An 11,823-nucleotide genomic window follows, 5' to 3' on the forward strand; every position below is an offset into this window, starting at 1 on the left:
GGTTGAGCCCGGGAGTTTCAGGTTGTGGTAAGCTATGATGCCCTGGCACTCTCCTGAGGGTGACAATGTGAGACTCTGTCTCAAAAAAACAAAACAAAAAAAAAAAAAAAAAAAAGAAAGAAAAAGAAAGAAAGAAAGAAAGAAAAGAAAAGAAAATCCCCGATTTCATGCAATTGCTACCCTTGTGGTTAATCCCATACACAGAAAAAGGGATTTTTATTTTTATCCTTTTTTTCCCTTTTCCTGGATACTGAAAACTAGAAAACCAATAAGATGGAATTTTCATCCATACTGTTTCTAAAGTGTCTAGAAAACAGACTGGTACTCTTACTGAAAGAAGAGAGACTAGATGAGAAGCCAAAAGATGTAGTTTATAATCTTGCTTCCATTATATGCTTTCTGTCTTCTCAGGCAAGTCATTTCACTATTCTGACCATTAGTTACCTCAAAAAAATACTGAGATGATATTTTCCCCATGTATTTCTCAGGATGTACAACAAGTAGATGAGATAATGCAAAAATGCTTTGAAAATGGTACAAATGCTAGCCACTATGTTGTTTCTGTAGATTGTATAGTTTCTGTAGGTTTTATAGAAAATTTTGATTATGAGTTCCCAACAATCATATTAACAGAAGAGCAAAGTTAACAATGTTAACAATGACTGTCCTTTTATGACTTGTACTTTACCTATCTACCACCTGGTCTTTCTTCAGCACATTATAAACATTGTATAACCTTGAATTTCTATAATATCATTTAATAATATCTTGTACTGGTCTTTAATTGCTATCCTTGTTGGATTTGTTTTCCTAACCTCCTTGTAAAATCATCTGGTGTGGGCCTGTTTTGTGCTTGCCATGTGTTCTCCAAGGCACCAGGCATACCCTGGATAGTGGGTGCTCCCCAAAATACTTATCGATGGAGAGATTAAATGGGTGAAGTTACTTGTATAACTCAGAGTGTATGCCCTGTTTGCTATCAGCAGCCAAATGAGGAGACAGTGTAGTTAATGCTTGCCATTTTTTTCCTTTCTTCCCTCCCTCTCATTTTTTGTGGAATCTGAGAGAGATGGCTGACAGGACGTGGGTGGAAATAGATGGATCCGACAGGGAGTAGAGTTTCAAGGCTGCATCTATCTGTTCTGCTAAAGGACTATTTGTTCTAAAGGATTGATTTGAGTAGAGTATAAAGTGGAGTGTATTGGGATGTGTGAATTTTATAGAACATGTTTAAAGTGGAAAGCATGACAGACAAAGCTCTTGGGATTGTAAGAATTAAATATAATAAAGTTAGGTAATGCTTAGACCAAAATATTAATATAACTCTGTACTATATAACATCTTTTCTCTAAATTCTCAGTGTTTTAAATCTTGATTAATTAGATTTCATAATCTATTTGAGAAAGAGTAACTATGGGGTGTCCCATACATACAGGAGAACGGGAAATGGTAGCTAAATATACCTTTATTTGCAATATTCATTATAACATTTTACAAAGAGCCGGCCAACACACAGAGAGTATTTTGTACATATTTTGTAAATAAAGGTACATTTAGCTACCATTTCCCATTATACCCTATGTATGATGACCTTTCAGACACCCTGTAGAGTGGTACCTATACATTTTTTAGTGAATGGGTAAACTAAGACATAGCTACGTAAAGGGGTTTATCAAACAACTATTAAAAAGTTGAATCGGCTCAGCGCCTGTGGCTCAAGTGGCTAAGGTGCCAGCCACATACACCTAAGGTGGTGGGTTCGAATCCAGCCCGGCCGCCAAACAACAATATGGCTGCAACCAAAAAATAGCCAGGCATTGTGGCGGACGCCTGTGGTCCCAGCTACTTGGGAGACAGAGGCAGGAGACTCGCTTGAGCCTAGGAGTTGGAGGTTGCTATGAGCTGTGATGCCATGGCACTCTACCCAGGGGGACAGCTTGAGACTCTGTCTTGAAAAAAAAAAAAAAAGTTGAATCCATTTTACCTAATTTAGAATATTGTCAGACCTTAATTTGTAAGTCTAACTCCTATGTGGAAAGAAAAGGCATGGTAAAAAGTTTTGAATGCAATAGCATTCATCATTGCATGTACTTTGTATGGGGTGATTACTCTGAATTTTATAATAGTGAACACAATGCAGGTAATTTTTTTTTTTTTTTTGGCAGTTTTTGACTGGGGATGGGTTTTAACTTGCCACCTCCGGCATATGGGGCCGGCGCCCTACCCCTTTGAGCCACAGGCACCGCCCTGCAGGTAATTTTTGTAGTTAGCCAAACTAGCAAGAAAAGATACATATTTATGTGTTCTGTTTGGTTAAAATATATCTCACCGAATGTGAGTATGATGACCTTCAGTCTGCTAGGAAATATTATAGTTATTATGATTTTGAAAATCTGAATGTTCATTCTTGCCTTTTTGCAATTTATGGCTGGGAGTTTTAATGAGTAAGACCTACTTTCTGGTCGGGCACAGTGGCTCATGCCTATAATCCTAGCACTCTGGGATGCCAAGGCAGGTGGACTGCCTGAGTTCACAGGTTCAAGACCAGCCTGAGCAGGAGCCAAGACCCTGTCTCTAAAAATAGTTGGGCATGGGCTTGGTGCCCGTCGCACAGTGGTTACAGTGCCAGCCATATACACTGAGGCTGTTGGGTTTGAACCCAGTCCAGGCCAGCTCAATAATGACAACTGTAACAAAAGAAAAATAGCCAGGCATTGTGGTAGGCCAGCTACTTGGGAGGTGAGGCAAGAGAATCACTTAAGTCCAAGAGTTTGAGGTTGCTGTGAGCTATGACCCATGGCATACTGCCAAAGGCAAGAAAGTGAGAAAAAAAAAAAAAGATCTGCTTTCTGAAGGAGAGCCTAAATTTGAATCGGGACAAAATATGATGAGTTCCCAGCATAAGGGATGGTGGATTAAAATATTTGTTTTTGTCTGAACTGTTTATGGTACTTTCAACTAGGAGCTTTTCTCATGGGTAGCAGGCCCCTCTTAACTTTTCCAAACCCCAGGGAAGAGAGGCAGGTTAGGCCCCTCCCTCCATTAGCCTGTCAGACTCCTCCAGACTAAACCTTTTGGATCATGGTGTAGAAATTGTGTGTGGAAAAATAAAACTTTTCATATACGATCAGGTGCCTCTCATGGCCCAATGGAAGGTGTGTACATCCAGATTTAGGCCTTTCCGGCAATGGCATCTTTGAGGGACGCTCACTTCACTTCCAACTTGTTTCTTTCTCCTACTGCTCTTCTCCCCCCTTCAGATTCTCAGGGAGGCACCACCTCTACCTTCAGGAAAGAGCCCCACAGGTTTAACCAAGAGTTCTTTTCATAGTCTCAGTAAATCTGAGCAATACTTCAGGCCTTTGCTATGTCATACTCTGCCTTATAAATAGGGATGGAAATGCGTACTCCTATTCTAATTCCTTCTCCAGGTCAGTTTCTAACTCATTTTTAGAGATAGCAACATTAACCCCTGGAAAGGCTATTTTTCTTATTAGCGTGATATTACTAGTCTTACCTTTTAGGAATAGACAGTCTTCTCCTCTATTGTGCTACCGAGGAAGGGGGCACTTTCCTATCTGAGGCCTGGTACTGGTGGGCTGTGGTTTTTCTTCTTGATTCCAGAAAGGAATGGCTTCAACTCTGATAGAATTCATTTGAGCAGTTAATTATGTTCTTTTCATTCTAAGCCTCTCTTTGACAGATGAGTAGGAAGAGTTTGGCAATACATCCTACTACTTCTACGAAAATGGTTTCTAAATTGAAAAGTGCTATAAAAGACAATAATAATAATTATTATTATTATTCTTTTAATCTCTTGAGCCTTCCAACTTTTTTTTTTTTTTTAAACAATTTTTCCTTTTCCCCCCTATCTTTTGGGCCTTGGAAAATGCTGGGATCACAGGCCACCAACCCTGGCTAGAATGAGCATTTCTATGATTAGAGCAGGACAGTTGGGACCTCTGTGCAAATCCCAGTTCTAAGGGACATTGTAGAGTACAAAATATTTTTGGAATAGAACAAACTCCCCGATTTCCAACGGGCATGTATCTTTGCTTTAAACCAAAGATGTGACTAAAAAAGATGGCTTTTGTTTTGTTTTTTAAATGCCTACTAATTGGGTTTAAAGTTCTTCAAATAACACTTGGGGCAAGTGGGAAGCTCCCTAATTTTTTTTGTTTGTTTAACCTTTTGGCACCAGGGATAAAACTTCAACTTCATGTTAAAGTGACAACATACCTCTTTTTTTAAACAAAGGACATAAAGCCAAATGCAAGAGAGAAAAAGGAAGAACTCTAGCTGTTGGACACATAAATACCACAAGCTTTCACACATGGGCCTGAACTGAGAGAGGGGAAAGTTGTGCAAACTCGCGGGGCACTTGCCCTCCTCCATCCCTTCCCCCAGCCGCTGTGCGGCTCACTTTTATTCCCCAGAGGCCGAGCGGACCTGGCGTCTGCTGCAGCCCTGCGACCAATGTGGAAAAGGTCTCGGCTGCCCCGCGAGTCAGGGAAGTCAGACAAGAGCCCAGTCCCCTGCCGCATCCCCAGGGACAGCTCCGCGCACCCTCCCTAACCGCCCCAGTGTGTCGTCGACACTTCGACCCCAGAGGGCAGGTGTAACTCAGCTGGACCCAGGTGGTGTGGGAGCCTGGGGAGCTTTCACCTGGGTCCGCTCAGGCCCGGCAGGCGTGGGGAGGGGCAGGGCCTGGCTCAGGGCCCCCCACATCCTGAGCTCCTCCTCACTCCCTTCCCCTCACGCTTTTTTTTTTTTTTTTTTTTGAGACGGAGCCTCAGGCTATCCCCCTGGGTAGAGTGCCGTGGCATCACGCTCACAGCAACCTCCAACTCCTGGGCTCAAGCGAGTCTCCTGCCTCTGCCTCCCAAGTAGCTGGGACCACAGACGCCCGCCGCAACGCCTGGCCATTTTTTTTTGGTTGCAGCCATCATTGTTGTTTGGCGGGCCTGGGCTGGGGATTCGAACTCACCACCTTAGGTGTATGTGGCTGGCGCCTTAGCCGCTTGAGCCACAGGCGCCGAGCCTAAATTTTTAACTTTAAAAAAAATATGAGACAAAGTCTCACTCTGTTGCTCAGTCTGGAGCGCTGTAGTGTCATAGCTCACGGCAACATCAAACTCCTGGGCTTGACCAAGCCTTCTCCTGCCTCAGCCTCCAGAGTAGCTGGGACTCCAGGCTTGTGCTACAACGCCCGGCTTGGTTTCCTATTTTTAGGAGAGATGGGTTTGGCTCTTGCTCAGGCTAGTCTGGAACTCCTGAGCTCAAGATATCCTTGTGTCGTGGCCTCTCAGAGAGCTGGGATTCCAGGCCGGAGTCCCCGCTCCTAGCCCAGCTTTCCAACATAATTTACTCTTAGTCTACTAAGATTAGAGAAAGAATGGAGGTGTCAGGAAATCTTGAAAATAGCATTAGATGAATTATTAGACAGAGACCAGGGAAACCCCTGCCAAAGAGTCAAACTGCATTTATTAAATACATACAGTACTGAGAGATTTATGTACTCAGGTCACCAGGAAGATCCATTTATTCACCAGGTATTTATTGACTGCTTTTACCTGTGTTTGGAAACAGTGCATAGTGAGGTGTTTTAGAATCTAATACAGCAAACTGGCTTAACATACATAAATGTTGGGTAGGAAAAGAGTCTCATAGACAAATGCAGAACTGTCTCACCACCTTAACGCTTTGCATGGTTCCTTAAATAAGAAGTTCCTTAGTTTGGCATTTAAGGCCTTCTAAGTTCTTGCTCTATCCTACCTTTTTAGTTTTCTCGTATGTCTCTAGAGCGGCATTGGCCAATGGAAATAGAATGCAAACCACATCTGGGATTCTTTTCCTTATCGTCATACTTAAAAAGAAAAAAAAAAGAGATAATTTTAATAATGCATTTTGACCAGGTGTGGTGGCTCAAGCCTATAATCCCAGCGTTTTGGGAGGCTGAGGTGGGAGGATCACTTGAGGCTAGGAGTTCAAGAAAGACCAGTCTGGGTAACAGAGTAAGACCCTGTCTATACAAATATTTAAAAAAATAGCCAGATGTGGTGGCACATATCTGGGGTCTTGGCTACTTAGGAGGCTAAAGCAGGAGGATCACTTGAGCCCAGGAGTTGACGGCTATAGTGAGCTATGATTGGGCCACTGCATTCTGGGCTACCCACAATAATGTAACTACCACTTATACCAAGGAACAGATTTGTAGAATTCCAACCCAATGCCTCTTTTCACTATCAAATCCTTTCCATAGGACTTGGTCTATCTTTTTTTTTTTTGAGACGGAGTCTCACCATGTTGTCCTTGGTAGAGTGCCTTGGCATTATGGCTCACAGCAACCTCACTCAAACTCTTGGGCTTAAGTGATTCTCTTGCCTCAGCTTCCCAAGTAGCTGGGACTATAGGTGGCTATTTCCTTGTTGTAGTTGTCATTGTTGTTTCACAGGCACTGGCCGGGTTTAAACCTGCCAGCCCTGGTGTATGTGGCTGGCTCCTCACCCACTGAGCTATGGGCACCACCAATATATATATTTTTTTTATTAATATGATGATTTTAGGATGTATCTATTGTGTTGAATGTAGCTTGTTCTTTTTTTCAAAGTTACTGTACTTTACTCTCCTGGTAGCAAAGTATAAGAATTCCCATTGCTCCCCTCCAGGTCACACTTGTAATTATCAGTCTTTTTTGTTTTGACCATTCTGGTGGGTGGTGTATTATTCTCTCATTGTGTTTTGAATTATCCTGTTTTCCTATGAGGTTTATACTTTTCCATATGTTTACTGGTTATCTGATTTCATCCTTAGGGGCTGTTCAAGTCTTTTTCTTATAAGTCTTTTTCTTTACATATTCTGGATACAGGACCTTTCTTGGTTATACATGTTGCAAATTTCTTATTTGTTTTTGAGGCCTGACTTTTAACTCTTTTAATAGTATAATTTGATAAAACTTGATGTTAATGTTAACTTAGTGAATTTTATCTATTTTTCTACTATAGTTAGTGTTTTTGGATTAGTTTAAAAAGTCTGTCCCCTGTTCTTGAATATATGATGCTGTATTATCTTTTTTTTTTTTTTTTTAGATAGAGTCTCAAGCTGTCGCCCTGGGTAGAGTGCCGTGGCATCACAACTCACAGCAACCTCCAACTCTGGGGCTTAAGCAATTCTCTTGCCTCAGCCTCCCAAGTTGTTAGGACTACAGGTGCCTGCCACAACGCCTGGCTATTTTTTGTTGCAGTTGTCATTGTTGTTTAGCAGGCTCAAGTTCAACCCGCCAGCCTTGGTGTATGTGCCTGGTGCCCTACCCACCGAGCTACGGGTGCTGCCAATGCGTATTATCTTTGAAAACAATAAAAGCTTTAGTTTTTGCTTTTCCAGTTTATGCCTATTATCTGCCTATAATTGATTTTTGTGTGTAATGTGGCGTCCAATTTCATTCTTTTTTTCCAAATGGAAAACTATTTGTCCCAGCACCAATTAATTATTCAAAACTATCCTTTACGCATTGTTTTGCATTGCCACCATGACAACCTAAATTAAATTCCTGCATATGAGTGAGACTTTCTGTGCTCTCTATTCTATTCCATTGATATATTTGTCTATTCTTGATCTACAACACTGCCTTAACTACTATCAAAGTTGAAAGAACAAAAATGGAGCCACTTGTGTAAAAACCTCCAAAATTCTGATAAACAGAGTCTGGGGAAACTAAGACAAGAAGGTGCTCATGCTTGTATGCCCGATAACAAAACTATCACTAAAGACTGCAAAAACCACAACTTCCCACAAAGGACATTAGGATCTTACATAAACAGTACTTCTGCAAGGATATCTGTCTAGCAACTGCTTCTCTAGTCTCAGACTGGCATAATTTTTGTTGTTATTGATCTTTGCTGCCAAGGATAATCATTACAAGAAAATTATGCAACCTTCCTCATTTTTCCTTTGAAAATCTTTGTCTTCCTTTATTTCCAGAATAGGCATATATTTTACAATGGCATGTGTATTCTCATGGAAATGCTCAGTTCCCAAATAGATCTTTTTCGTTTAAAGAGCCTTTCTTTGTTATTTAGGTAGACATAAATAGACATGAATGGTGTCAGAAATAGTACCAGGGAAAAGATCACTATCACAAGGAAACAGCAGATCTTAGACATGGTGTATAGCACTCACTGAAGATCTTTGAGCTCTCTGCTTCCATAGCTTGCCTTTTCTGTCCTGGGGTCTTCTCGAAGGCCAACTCTACCTCTTTTTGGTAGAAGTTTTTGACATTATTTGGGATCTGATTTGGATAAGGCCACCCCAAATAAAGGACTTTACATCCCTCCTGGGATGATAAAAGACCTTTTGTTTCTTCTGGTAAGTCCTTTCAGGTACACAGCTAAGTGTCTTTCAGGATTGTATACTCTGATTTCTGTGGAATTTACATTCTGTCTGTGAGACATGTCTCTTCTGGTGAATTTACTTTTGTTCTGCATGCCTAATATTTTGATCTGCATGCCTGGATTAAAATTTCTGTGAACACTCTTACCTTTCATTTTCATTTCATTTTGGTTATGCATATATGATTTAGCGCTTTTCCCTTGCTTGTTTCTGAAAATCTTCTGAGAACAAAAATAAACATTCTAAATGATGGATTAAGGATGGCCAAATTAAAAGTCATTAAGGTAGTTACTCCCATCTAAAACCCTGGTCGAAACTTCTGACATTCTCTGATAGGATTTATAGGATTTTCTTTGCTCTTGGGAGATTAATAAGAAATGTAATTAGATTCTCAAACATTAAAGCATGCTAGGTTTTCTGGGACTCTATTTGGCTATATATTATGGCCAATTCTCATGTACATTTTAAGAAATGATGAATTCATAAAACTGTTAAACAAGATCAATCAGAACAAACATTAATTACATAAGACTGATGAAGATAACATTTTTACGATTTCCATTTGAAACATTATTGCTTCTTTACTTATGTGTTTTGTTTTCCAGATTTAAAAAACTCTTCTCTCTTGGGTGGTGCCTGTGGCTCAGTGGGTAGGTCTCCAGCCCCATATACCCAGGGTGGTGGGTTTGAACCTGGCCCCAGCCAAACTGCAACAAAAAATAGCTGGGCATTCTGGCAGGCGCCTGTAGTCCCAGCTACTAGGAAGGCTGAGGCAAGATGATCACCTAAGCCCAGGAGTTGGAGGTTGCTGTGAGCTGTGACATCACAGCACTCTACTGAGGGTGACAAAGTGAGACTCTATCTCTAAAAAATAAAACAAACAAAAAACCTCTTCTCTTTTACATTCTATAGTTCACAGCAATCTGGTATACTTTTGTGAACAAAGGTGGAAACATTTGCTTTTTCTCCCTATTTGATTATCCCAAAGTTTGGAAACTATTTCTGAGTATTGTTATGACAATATGGTTATTTGCATAATTTCAATAAAAATATTTTCTCTTGTTATGGCAGGATACAGTGGAAAACATTGCCAAATATTACTAAGGCTTTGACTGAAACGTCATATCTGAGAATATGCATAGACTGGATAGAGTTGAACCACATTCTTCTTAGTAAAGTATCACAAGAATGGAAAAGCAAGTATTAATATACTCAAAATACTAATATGAAGCCAGTAGATGAATCGATATGTGCCCACACAAGAGAAAAACTCAATTCAATTCAGCTTGGGGGGAGAGGGAAGGAAAGAGAGGGATTGGTGTGCTCCCATCTCATGGGCACAACGTAAGGGTATGTGTCTTGGGTGAGGGACACAACTACAACAGGGACTTAACAAATGCAGACATACATTGTAACCTAACTGTACCCTTAATCTCAAACTAAAAAAAAAAAGAAAGAAAGAAAGAAAGAAACATAGAAAAGCAAAAACCAAAATGCAAAACAGGATGAGAAATTGACATTTTCACACTGTAGACAGCTTTTCTCAAGACACTGAACAAGACTATATCATAATGGGAGTCTTACCCCCTGCCCATGTTACCGTTGTTTCATTTGGTAGGATAATGGCACATGAATTGAAATTTCAATTAGTAGCTTCTGCTAGGAATTTGACAGACCATGACCTTAGAGATGCTTTAGCCTCCTTTGATGAAATAAGGAAATGTGCTATTCCTAATACGTGTTGTGCTTACACAAATTTCTCTGGGAAAGTTGAGATCCATATACACAAAATAAAAAAACAGGCCATATGGTTACAACAGTTCTTACCCAGTTACCTGTGGTGATTTGAAATATTCAAGTGGCTGTCTTTAAGCCTAGGTTGGTGGCTCAAAATTATTAGGCTAACAGATGTTATCACTTTACTTTGTATTTTCCCCTTCTTAAACCTTTTATCTATTATTTGTCAAATTTTTGCAGATACAACTCCTAACAAAATAATGCTGGGTAGCACTTTGAGATGATAGCAAAAACTACAGAATAAATAAAACTGAACTTAATAATAAACTTCAGGCTGAGTTAGCCTGAAGGCCACTTCCATCAAACATCTTTTACTGCTCAAATGTGGCTAAAAGAGTTTTTTGTGTGTGTAGAGACAGAGTCTCACTAAGTAGAGTGCCGTGGTGTCACACAGCTCACAGCAACTTCCAACTCCTAGGCTTAGGTGATTCTCTTGCCTCAGCCTCCCAAGTAGCTGGGACTACAGGCACCCACCACAACGCCTGGCTATTTTTTTGTTGCAGTTTGGGGGTCTGAACCCTCCACCCTCAGTATATGGGGGCAGTGCCCTAACCACTGAGCCACACCGCCACACAGCTAAAAGAGTTTTGACATTGATACCTAGTTGCCAATCACATCTCTCAATGTGGGATGAGATCAACCAGGGACAGGATCATTCTGGCATTGAGGGACATCAAAACCTAACCACAAAATGATCAGTGATGCTTTCAGGGAAAGATCTTGATCTAAAAAAGGAAATCTGAAAGTTGTCAGTATCAAAATGGAGTCACTTATGTTAAGAAAGAAAGAATGAAGGAAGGAAGGAAGCAAGGAAAGAAGGAAGGAGAGAGGGAGAGAAGGAAGGAAGGAAAGAAAGAAGAAAAGGAAAGAAGGAAGGAAGGAAAGAAAGAAAGAAAGAAAGAAGAAGAAGGAAGGAAGAAAGAAAGAAAGAAAAAACACACCTGGACAATAGAGACAGGTAAGGCTAAGGGGAGGAGGAAGTTCTTAACTTGCATGCCTGGTAAAATTATTATAAAAGACTCTGCAAAAACTACAACCTTACTTAAAGGCCATCACAACCTTATACACAAAATATTTTGCCAAGGACATCTGCCCAGCAATTGCCTGTCCAGTCTCAGAAATGAATCACTCTTGTTATTATTGATTCTTGTAGCCAAGGATGATCATTTTTAAAGTTATGTAATCCTCCTATTTTTTCCTTCAAAAAAATCTTTGCCTTCCTTTCCCTCCCTTAATACACACATAGTTTACTACGGCAAATGTATTTCATAGCGATGTCCCATTTCCAAATAAATGTTTTTTTCTTTCAGATTCTCTGTTATGTAGAATGACTGCTTTATAATAGAGCCTTAGCCTTCCTTCTCTTCCTCTCTTTTTCTTATTTCTCTTCTTTCTTTCCTTCTTTTTTATTTATTTATTTTTTTGTGAGACAGAGTCTTAGTCACTTTGGGGTTGAGTGCCATGGTGTCACAGCTTACAGCAACCTCAAACTCTTGGGCTCAAGTGATCCTCTCACCTCAGCCTCTCCAGTAGCTGGACTATAGGCATGTGTTTTTTAGAGATGGTCTGGGTCTTGCTCAGGCTGGTTTTAAACTCCTGAGCTCGGGCAGGTCTCAAATTCTTTTTTTTTTTTTTTTT

Source organism: Otolemur garnettii, unplaced genomic scaffold (assembly GCF_000181295.1).
Source record: "Otolemur garnettii isolate 467f Iridium unplaced genomic scaffold, OtoGar3 scaffold00028, whole genome shotgun sequence".
NCBI classification, from domain to species: domain Eukaryota; kingdom Metazoa; phylum Chordata; class Mammalia; order Primates; family Galagidae; genus Otolemur; species Otolemur garnettii.